Source organism: Schistocerca nitens, chromosome 3, assembly GCF_023898315.1.
Source record: "Schistocerca nitens isolate TAMUIC-IGC-003100 chromosome 3, iqSchNite1.1, whole genome shotgun sequence".
Classification (NCBI taxonomy): domain Eukaryota; kingdom Metazoa; phylum Arthropoda; class Insecta; order Orthoptera; family Acrididae; genus Schistocerca; species Schistocerca nitens.
This window is the reverse complement of record NC_064616.1, coordinates 781,032,708-781,043,742: the sequence shown is the minus strand read 5'-3', so window position 1 is coordinate 781,043,742 and position 11,035 is coordinate 781,032,708. Positions and strand designations below refer to the sequence as shown.

Below are 11,035 nucleotides of genomic sequence, written 5' to 3'. Positions count from 1 at the left end.
ACTCTTCAGTTTCGATTTGAAAGCGCGTGGATTGATGCTAAGATTTTTGAATTCGAATGGTAGCTTATTGAAAATGGATGCAGCAGTATACTGCACACCTTTCTGCACAAGAGTTAAGTAAGTCCGATCCAAATGCAGCTTTGATGTCTGCCGAGTAGTAACTGAGTGAAAGCTGCTTGTTCTTGGCAATAAGCTAATATTGTTAACAAGAAATGATAGTAAGGAATATATATATTAAGAAGCCAATATCAAAATTCCCAGACTAGTGAACAGGGGTCGACAAGAGGTTCGTGAACTTACACCACTTATTGCCCAAACCGCCCGTTTCTGAGCCAAAAATATCCTTTTAGAATGGGAAGAGTTGCCCCAAAACACAAGGTGTAAATTTTAAGTTGAAAAACCAGAATAAGTCGAAAAATAAGCTTCACACGAAAAAATGTGTAGAATTCAAAGTTGATTATTTTCGAGGGGGAAATCTGCTGGTACTAAAATTAGCCCGCCACCCCGCCCCCTGGGGGTGGGCTGGGAGGCAACTTTAAAATTTCAAATGGGAACCCCAATTTTGTATTGCAGAATCAGATTCTACATAAAAAACTACGTACATATTGCCTTAAACATTTTTTTTTTATTCTTGGTAGTTGGCGCTGTAAGTCAAGAAAATCCATGTTCTCATTTTTGCTTAGAAATGGTTATGGATAAATTAAAAAAATCATTTAATTCGTAAATTTTGATTTGTTAAAACTAAAACTCTCCCCATAGGGTGGGGTTTGAGAGAGAGGAATCAGAGTTTTACAAATGTTGACCCAAGTATTTTTTATTTATCCGTAACCATTTTCCACGCAAAAAAGGAGAACATGGATTTTCTTGAATTACAGCGCCAACAACCAAGAATCAAAGCAAATGTTTAAGACAAAATGTACGTAGTTTTTTATGTAGAATCTGATTCTGCAATAAAAATGGGGGTTCCCATTTGAAATTTTAAAGGTGCCTCCCGCCCCATACCCAGGGGGCTGGAGTGGCGGGTTAATTTTAGCACCAGCAGATGTCCCCCTCGAAAATAATCAGCTTTGGATTTTTCGAGTTATTCTGGTTTGTCAACCTAACATTTACACCCTGTATAATTCATACGACATAAGCGAATGAAAGTAAGCAAAGTAGATTATTTTTCGTGTTGAACTATCACTTACTTCAGATACCGATTGAACAGTAAAAATGGCAGTAATGAGTCTTTGAACAAGTTCCTGAATGTGGGTTTTCCACCACAGCTTACTATCTATCTGAGTGCCTAGAAATTTGAACTGTACAAGTTCACTAATCATATGCTCATTCTGTGAAATTAAAACGTTGAGTTTTGTTGAACTGTCTGTTATAAACTGAAAAACTGAGTTTTACTGTGACTTAGCGTTAGTTTATTTTCTACAAGCCACGATTTTATGTCATGAACTGCACTGGCTGAAACCGTGCCAGCATTGCATGCAACATCATTTACTACGAACCTAGTGTCATCAGCAAACAGAAATGTTTTAGAGACACCGATAATACTAGAGAACATATCATTTATATAAATAAGCAACAGGAGCGGTCCCAGCACTGATCCCTGGGGCAGCCACCATTTAACTGTGCGCCCCTCAGACCTCACGTTACAGCCATTCTCAACATGTGAATAGTGACCTTTTGCTGCCTGTTGTTAAAGTAAGAGGTGAACCAATTTTGAGCTACTCCAACTTCTGGAGCAATATTTTGTCATCAACACAATCAGACGCCTTAGTTAAATCAAAGAAGATACCTAGCGTTTGAAACCTTTTGTTTAATCCATCCAGTACCTCCCCATGCTTTTGTTCACCGCCAAGTCTCCATACATATTCCTGCAAGCGCCTATGAATATCTGCGATGCTCTGGTTTTCCTTGTAACGCACCTCCATTACAGACGCCATTTTGAAGGCCACTAATCAAAACTACATGAAACTTAGGGGTTGAAGCGCGAATATTCCACGATGTCCCACTACAAATTCCACATCTTTTCTACCGACATTAGCTGAGAAAAAAGCCCCTCATGCACTGCCTGCCAAAAAAATTGGAACATCCTGAAGGGGGAGGCAACCGAATGAAACTTCATGGGTTGAGAGGGAATGTGATGTTATTTCGGCAATTAGAAAATAGAGTATAATTTACAAAGAATTTGGCACTTACCTGTATGACGTCGCATAGCCTGGATCCACAAACTTATTCGGTTGAGAATGGTGTCATTAACTGTTGTTTCTTTTCCTGAGGCAAAATAGCGGACAGCTGCAGTCCACATCGTGGATCCTGGCACTGGGATGGACCTAACGCCCGAATCGGTCCCACACGTGGTCTATCGGGGAGAGATTATTGGATATTTCTGGTGACGGGAAGTCTGAACATCGCTAAGACAGTTCATAGAGACACGTGCCACGTTTGTATTTGCATTTTCCTGTTGAAAAATACACCCAAGATAGAGTCGCGTGAGAGGTAATAAAAGAGGACGCAGAATATCCATGACGTACCGTTTTTCTACAGAATTTTCTCACTCATTATACCAGCCGAGATCTGAAGCCATACCTGATGGCTCTCTACATCTTGGCGTCGAGAGTAACGCTGCTGTTCCTCTCATAAATATTGGAAGAGTTGACCCCTCTTGAGGTCACCGCCATACGTACCGACGTTGGTCATCCGGGGTAGAGCAGATCCGCGGTTCATCACTTCCTGATCACAGTATCACTTCAAATTCAGCCGTTTTTGTTGTGATGTCAAAGGCAGCCTATACATGGGGCGGTAATTCCCTAGACCGACTGCTGTCAAAGTCTGATCAATATTGAGGGGTAACACAGAATGTTGTAGGGAGTCCATTACTTGATTACTTGATCTCCAATGGTAGGCGCAGGTCTGAATGGGTTACAATGTGCTTAGTGCACAATTCAGCGATCTCCTTTTGGTGGTCCGACGTGGTAGGCTGTAATCTTGACAAGTGTTCCTGACATCACGTCCTCATGCAGTCTAACATCGGCCCACTGTTACATCCGAATGCCTCACAAATCTGAATATTACGCGATTCGACCAGCCGACCATTGGAGCCGCAATGGGAGTCCTTTCAAACTCCATCAAGTACTGGTAACGCCATCATACAAGAGTAAACGCCATCTTCGTGTGCCTCACACTGATTACTCAACATAAGACGCTGTTCACATCCCTTATATACCTTCCCCAGAAGAGACAGTCATCATGGACCGGTGAACGCATTTAGGATTCGCAGCCATAAGATCGAGAGTGTCTTTCATGTAAATAAATGGTTCTGTAAAAGCCATGGAAATATTCTCCTGACCATGATACTAACTGAGGTGCCTTTTATTCCTCTAGCGTTCTATATCCGAGACCTCTCTCTAAACATGTCATCGCCAGTCTGTCCTTTGAGGCAGAAAATGTGACTCTACGAGTAAGAATCAGAAGCAGACTAATTCTGATACTGCTGAAAAACTTAAGTCTTGTTCATTGAAGGATAGTAGTCAAAATGTGTGCAAACGCTATCTGTCGGGTTTCTTCAGGTTTATCTGGACGTTGGGATGACAATTGTATGTAGGTTGATGTCCACGAACAGTAGTTGTCGAAGTTCACGTCTGATATAAATGACACATGGGGCTCTTCACTACTTCGACGCTTATTCAGAATAGTGTCATCAGTGAATTCACAATATAAGCTCATCACACAGGCAGGTAACTCTCTCAAACTTCCCTGTTTCAGATATTCTATCACCTTTGATACAAAATCATCCCGATTTGCAATACTACCTCTGCATACGGTGGATATGAGTTAAATGAGACAGGTAGTGTCACGGTCCACTTACATGTATACGTCGCTATCGGACGTCACATGTCACATGTCATGAGCTGCACGTATCACACTAACAGATGGTGACAGTAATGTGACTTGGCAACGTTTGTCCCGGAATAGCTAATAGACTTGTGAAGTTGGTAGAGAAGGGCGAATGCGCATACACGATTCACTTGTAAGATCCTTCTCTTAAACCTTTGCTAGAGTTGAAAAATGGATAGTGAGCTAAAGTACCAGTGTAAAGGATCAGAGTTGCAGTTCTCTGTGACAGGTAGAACGGACGCCGTAACGTATTAGTGTCCGTTGTGTTCAGTGTTGTTAGCAAACATTCAAGTAGTATGATAGAACGTAAATTCGTCACTATTATGAAGTATCACTTTCAGTTGATGTTGAAGAGATAATGAAGAAAATAAAAGTCTCAAAAGGAGTAAAATGTTGAGAAGTGCCTTTATTCACATCTAAGACATAAAAATGAAAGCACAAACGATTTTTGCGACAATGTCGTGTACGTGTATTATCATTCAGACTGGAACACGGAAGATTTACAAAAAAAGATGTCAAATCTAATGATTGAACTATCAAATCCAGGATATTGTTTACGAAATAACAGAGAGATTTTTAGCTGCTGCTTTAAACATGAGCAGACATGAAAAAATTCGACAGTTATATTAAATACGATGCGACAGCAGAGAAACATGTGGTAAAAACCGCATACTTGGAATATTTCGGTGACAGACAATTCTAATGGCTTTAATTCTATATGCAGTCAGATACTAATCAGGAACATTTATTTTCTTTGTTATCGCTTTTTCTGTAAAAAAGTAGAGCATTAGTTTTTAATTTGTTTGAAAATAATAATCATTACAAGCACTAGGGCAAGGCACAGAAATGGCGTTATTATTAATGGAATCTTAACATTATGGAAACGATGTGAATTAAACGTGAAGTATATTGCATAAAAGATGAAAGTGTAATTCTGACACAAGAAAACATTAGCTTTCACTCTCTGGTTGAGCAAGTTTCTACTTGCTCTCCTGTGGAGCCGTATAAATAACGTTTCATCTCGAGTGTCATGACAAGAAACTGCACAGTACGAATCAGGTGCACAAATTTACGAAACAAGTCTATATTGTAAGTATGTAAGTATGCCGAATGTAGTGAAAACTTCAAGCCGAAAGTAGTGAAAAATTCAAGAATTTTTTGTAAAGTGGGTCACCTATACCTGCACGCGAGATTCATCATGAGTCCCATTAAGTTAAGAGTGACAGCTGAGTTGCTACTGCCAGTAATAACAACTATAGGCTATTCAAAAATAAACTGGTGAAACTAAACCTTTCCTCAGCTATACGGTTCATTCAAAAACTCCGTATTCTGCTAGCAATGGTCCTCCTGGAAATGTAATGTCATTGTCTACCTCCATCGTGAGAACTCTCTTAACCACTGTTATAGGGTGCCCGCCTACAATCCACCGTGAAATTTGAAACTTGGTGCAACGAGATATTTCATGTTCATAAAAGCAAAAAAAATAAACGAAGGCCACTATAACTGACAGGAAAATCTAAGGACAGATTGGCAGTCACATCCAAGACTTCTGAATTTGTATCCTGATTCTTGTCCGGGTAGCCAGAATGATAATGCTATGCACAAGCCAATCACCAGAGAAAAAGACGTATTTACTTAAGTGACTGGATGTTAAAAGTTTACGTGTTACAAGCTTATCAATCAGTGTAAACAGCAGAAAGAATTAAATCTTTTGTAATGGACTAAAGGATGTTCGTCCCCCTATTTTTCTTGAATTAGACAGATAAAGAGCTTACTGACTTCATATTATTATCAGCTGGAGACGACACAATGTAATCATTTGACAATACGTCAATATGTCTAAATAATTGTGCGACGAGAAATATAAAACAGAAGAGATTTAATCAAGTTTGGTAAGTGTAGACTCTATGAGCCAATCGTATTTTATTGAAAATATTGCAGATGACTGAAGTTCAAGTAAATGAGACATATACACTGCCGAACAAAAACACTTAAGCACCCAGAAGACAGGGTCGAACGTCAATGTAACTGCTTACACGTACGCAACATCGACGGGTATGTAAAATACATGATGTATGAAAAAGATTCACCCGGTTTCAAAAAAATCATAATTATTATGTTATTTGAGATATGTGCGTGAACGACGTACTGTTGGAAAGAGCAAACTCTCAAGTTTTGCATGGTTCTCGCTAGGTAGCGGCCGTGTGCGCCCACTTCAGTTCTAGTAAAAATGGTATCCGGACAACAGAAAGCGTTTTGTGTTCTACGTTTTGCACAATGTTGGTCAGTAATAACTGCTTAGCGTGACTTTCGTACTAGGTACGGTGTGGATCCTCCTACAGCACAGAGCATTAGACGACGACATGAACAACTCCAAGAAACAAGTTGTTCGTTTAAAGACAAATCGCCCGGCCGTTCCCTAGTGTCTGACACAAACGTCGAACGCATTCGTCATAGTTTCACAAGGAGTCCGTAGAAATCCGTTCGCCGTACAGCTCGACGTCTCAGCATGCCCCCACGTCCGTCTGGCGTGTGCAGCGTCGACGTTTACACATGAAACCATGCAAATTTCAGCTACTGCAAGCTCTTCGTGAAGGTGACAAACAACATCGTGTGGAGTTCAGCCTTACATTACTGACCTCCAAGGGCACCGGACCTGACCGTATGTGATTATTTCTTGTGGGAGTTTGTAAAAGACTCTGTTTATGTTCCTCCGTTACCAACAACAATGAATTAACTGAGACATCGCATAACAGCATCTGTGGAAGCTGTAATTCAAGACATGCTCGCTGCAGTGTGGGAACGATTTGAATACCGCCTTAACATATGCCGTGCAACTCAAGTGGGGGGGGGGGGGGCATATTGAACACCTATAAAAAGGTATGAAAAATATACTTTTTGACTTTCCCGTTCAACTAACAACAAAATTTATTAGATATGTTTATTAATTTCGGAAATATAGTCGTGCCAAATCGGATGATTCTTTTGATACACCCTGTAAGAATTGCAATTCTCCTGGACAGGTGGTACGGCCACCAGAGTTTAGCAGTGTTACTGCTGTCGCTTATCATGTGTGGTAACGTATATAAGGGGCGTTAACAGCGTCTGATGTTGAGTGATCACTAAAGGACACGGAGGTGCCACGTACTACAGTGAGACAGTGTTATTAGCATCCGACAGGGTTTGAAAGGGGTCTAATTGTGCGGCTCAGTTTGGTCGGCTAGTTGAATTGTGCAATATCCTGACTTGTGGGGCACTCGGATGTGACAGTGACCCGCTGTTGCTCTGCTTGGGAGCATGAGAACAGGTATACTCGTCGCCAAGACTCTGGTCGACCACGTCTGACCACCACAATAGGGTATCTCTGTATTTTGCTCCAAGCACATCTGCGCTTGCGATCCGAGAAGAAGTAATGGACTTCCTGCAACAGTGTGCGTCATCCCGCTCCACTGGTAGGAGACTAACAGCAGCCGGACTAAGGATTTACCGTCCCATGCGCAGACTGCCATTAACACCGCAAACGGCTACGACAGGAGTGGTGCCGCGACTGGGAAGCACGGCCTAGTCATGAATGGCATCGCATTGTGTTCAGCGATGAATCCCGATTCGTCACTACCCCGGATGACCACTGATGGCGAGTACGGTGGCGACATGGGAAGATTTTACAGTCTTCCATTGTTTTTATAGATACAACGATGTTACTCTTGGCATCATAATGTGGGAACTCATCCGCTATGACTTCAGGTCACACCTCGAAGTTAAAAATGGACTCTGACGGTACAACGGTATGTCACGAACATCCTGTGTCCTGATGCGTTTCCTTTTACCGAGCGAAGTTGCGCAGTGGTCAGCAAACACCTACATTCGGGAGGATGATAGTTCAAATCCGCACCCTGCCGTCCAGATTTAGGATTACCGTGAATTCCGTAAATTGCTCCAGGCGAATACCGATATGTTTCCTTTGAAAGAGCACCGCCGATTTTCTTCCCCATCCGTTACCATCCGTTAAACTTTCCGAGGTTTTGTTACGTCTCTAATGTCCTCTTTGTCTTCGGCACGTTAAACCTAAAAAATTATTTTTGTCACCTCTTAAGGGACAGTATCGTGATGCAGTTTTTCAACAGGATAATGCTCTTCCATGCACGGCACGCGTCTCTACGAACTGTTTGTGTGACGTTGAGGTACTCAGTTGGCCAGCAAGATCCTGAGATCTGTACTTGATGGAACATGTATAAGCCCAGCTCGCCCGTCAATTCCGTTCCAGAGGCAGTTTCAAGGATATGGAGGACGAGCTACTGTAGTTGTAGTCCAGCTTGTCTCAGAAGGTACAACGGCTTTATGACACCATTCCCAACAGGTTAAGTGCATGCAACCAGGCTATTAGGGGTGCAACGTCACATTCATAAGAAGGCTGATACTGCCAAGTTATTTTGCAAACTTGACACTACATTGCAATCAGTGAAACAACATCACATACCCTCTCACCTGTGAAGTTTCATTACGTTTTCTCCTCCCCTTCCGGCCACTTCATTTTTTTTTTTTTTTTTTTTTGGAACGTATTTGTCCCTTACAAACGGATATCAACGAAGCTGTACTTGATATATGATGAGAAAGTATTAAAATTACATATTTTTGTCATGCTCCGCAATGTGAAGATAGGTTTGAAGATTACAGAGTCCTAGTAATTATGGAACTGTTACACCTTTTTTTGTTCTTCAGTTCAACTGTATTAGACAGCCGGCAGGGGGAAAACAAGGTGCTTAGTTTAAACTACATTACGACTTGGCAATTTCGACTTACAGAGATATTTGGTAAAGACAAATAGAAGCCACAAAAAATGTGTTGGCAGTTACTGGAATTCCAGCAGACGTTCTGTCAATTATATGGTGAAACGTTAATCATACTGCATATAACACAAAACGATTACTTAAACCCACATAAATAAGCACAAGCGAGTCTTGTAGAAACGTCCTGTATTGCAATACAGATAAAATAATCACATACTGTAGCTGCTTGTTACGGACTGTTTTAAGAGGACTGGACGTCAGGGTCTTTATTTATTACTAATAATTTGAAATACAATTAGAACCGAAACTTTAATAGATACTGAAATGAAATTTTAAGCAAATAATTTTTGTGTTGTGATCTTTATGCGACAAAATTTTAAATTCTGTGGAATTCATGATGGAGTGAAAATTGATCTTCATTTACATACTGAATTTTGTCTAATTTTTGTTTATCTACACTGTACTTCCACACTGTTCAAGATAACAGGTCAAAACAAATTTTAATCATATATGCTGTTATTGATGCCCGAAAGAACAGACATCAGACCTCGTTATATATATATATATATATATATATATGGAACAGACATCAGACCATATATAAAAATCGAGGACGGCCCGTGATCTCTTGAGTGCGGATGCACACCACGAGAATCGGTGAAGTGCCGTGAGTAATGAGGATTATGGTCATGGAGCACTACATGTGGATAAGCTGAGAATTTGAGTCTGACGGGAGACGTGCGACAGCAGCCCGCACAGCTGCGCTGGCCACTGTGTCCAACTGGCTTAGTGGACGCTGATACGGTACCTCAGCGTAACAACAAAACTGAGTGAATGGATCAACGATGAACTTCAACGGATGTCACAGGATGTCCGCCCCGAAAAAATGCAACGAACAAAATGAGATTAAAAAAAGTGTTCAGAGCATCTGCGTAGTAGGCAGGAGACTCGGGCTCGAATCCTAGTCTAACACAAATTTTCAACTTTCCTCATTGATTTAAATCAATGCCCACTCGCAGCCAAAAGTCTGTAACTAGTTTCTGTCTTAAAAAAATTATTCTTTTAATTATTAACTTGTTAAAGGAATAAAGCAGAAGAATTTACCAATTTCTTGTTTTGTGGATTTAAAATAACATTGATTATCGGGAATTGAAACCAAAGAGTTAAGTGTCACTTTCTTCTCAATTATTCCAGCTCCATAATCGTGTTGATTATGAATGTCCTTTTTTAGACCGAGCGAGGTGGTGCAGTGGTTAGCACACTGGACTCGCATTCGGGAGGACGACGGTTCAATCCCGTCTCCGGCCATCCTGATTTAGGTTTTCCGTGATCTCCCTAAATCGCTTCAGGCAAATGCCGGGATGGTTCCTTTGAAAGGGCACGGCCGATTTCCTTCCCCATTCTTCCCTCACCCGAGCTTGCGCTCCGTCTCTAATGACACTAATCTCCTCCTCCTCTTTTTTAAGTTTTCTTCCTTTTCTTTGTTATTGCGAACTCTTTTTGTCATGCTTTCAGCACATTTTTTAACTTCAGCGACAAGTTGTCTGTCCTCTCTTAGAAACCTATTTTTTTATGTTGTCCCAGTTTTGACGCCTAGTCTGCACATAGCTTTTAATCCGCTTCTTATTCCACCATTGAAACATGTTATGGTATCGGTCACACCAATCTGAAAAGCTGACATGGTACACAAAAACAATTTTTGGCAAGTGTTCCAAAATGCAACAACTGAATACATCATTTGGATTCTGTGTTTTATCAAGTGGATACAGTTCTACCATTACAGATTTTGGCAACAGCTGTCCACTTGTGTATTTTTGTCCATTTGCTTCATGCCGATTGTTCTTGCACCATTAAGTATTTTCTTTTGCGGGGAGGCTATGCTCTGGATGTTCATCAGCGGATATTCTGTGTCACAGAGTTGTCCAAATAGCTTTTCTCATCTCACTTACTTTTTTACTGTCTCTGCTGATGGCTAGCCATAATATGCTGCGAGGTTTTCTGTTCCTGATTTGGTGAGCATTCTTTGCGCACCAATTGCTTTCCCATCGAAGAGCTTTTTCCTGTCATGTCCTTGCAGAGTTTCCTAAGTCTTCTCTTCTGCACATGTCCTATACATCCCATTTTTTTAGATTATAGTTCACCATATGGTTTAGCAGCAACACACTGTTGAATCATTTAGGATCAGTATCACCAACCTATTGAATGTATCACACACCACGCCTAGCAACATCTATTATAAATAAAGGTTGTCCTCTTGCTTTCCGTACTACCACTGAAAGGTTCAAAGTTTTTGATTCATTTGTGTTCATTTACCTTATTGGCACAATCTTGGCAATGTTTCCTCACACACTCATAGTCCA

General features: G+C 41.0%; 1 non-coding gene across 1 annotated transcript; it reads left to right on the top strand.

The window, feature by feature from the left end:
* The first annotated feature begins 9,910 nt into the window (after positions 1 to 9,910).
* Positions 9,911 to 9,983, top strand: Trnaa-cgc (transfer RNA alanine (anticodon CGC)). The gene has a single exon. It is a non-coding gene; the product is annotated as a tRNA-Ala (tRNA).
* Positions 9,984 to 11,035: the final 1,052 nt, after the last annotated feature.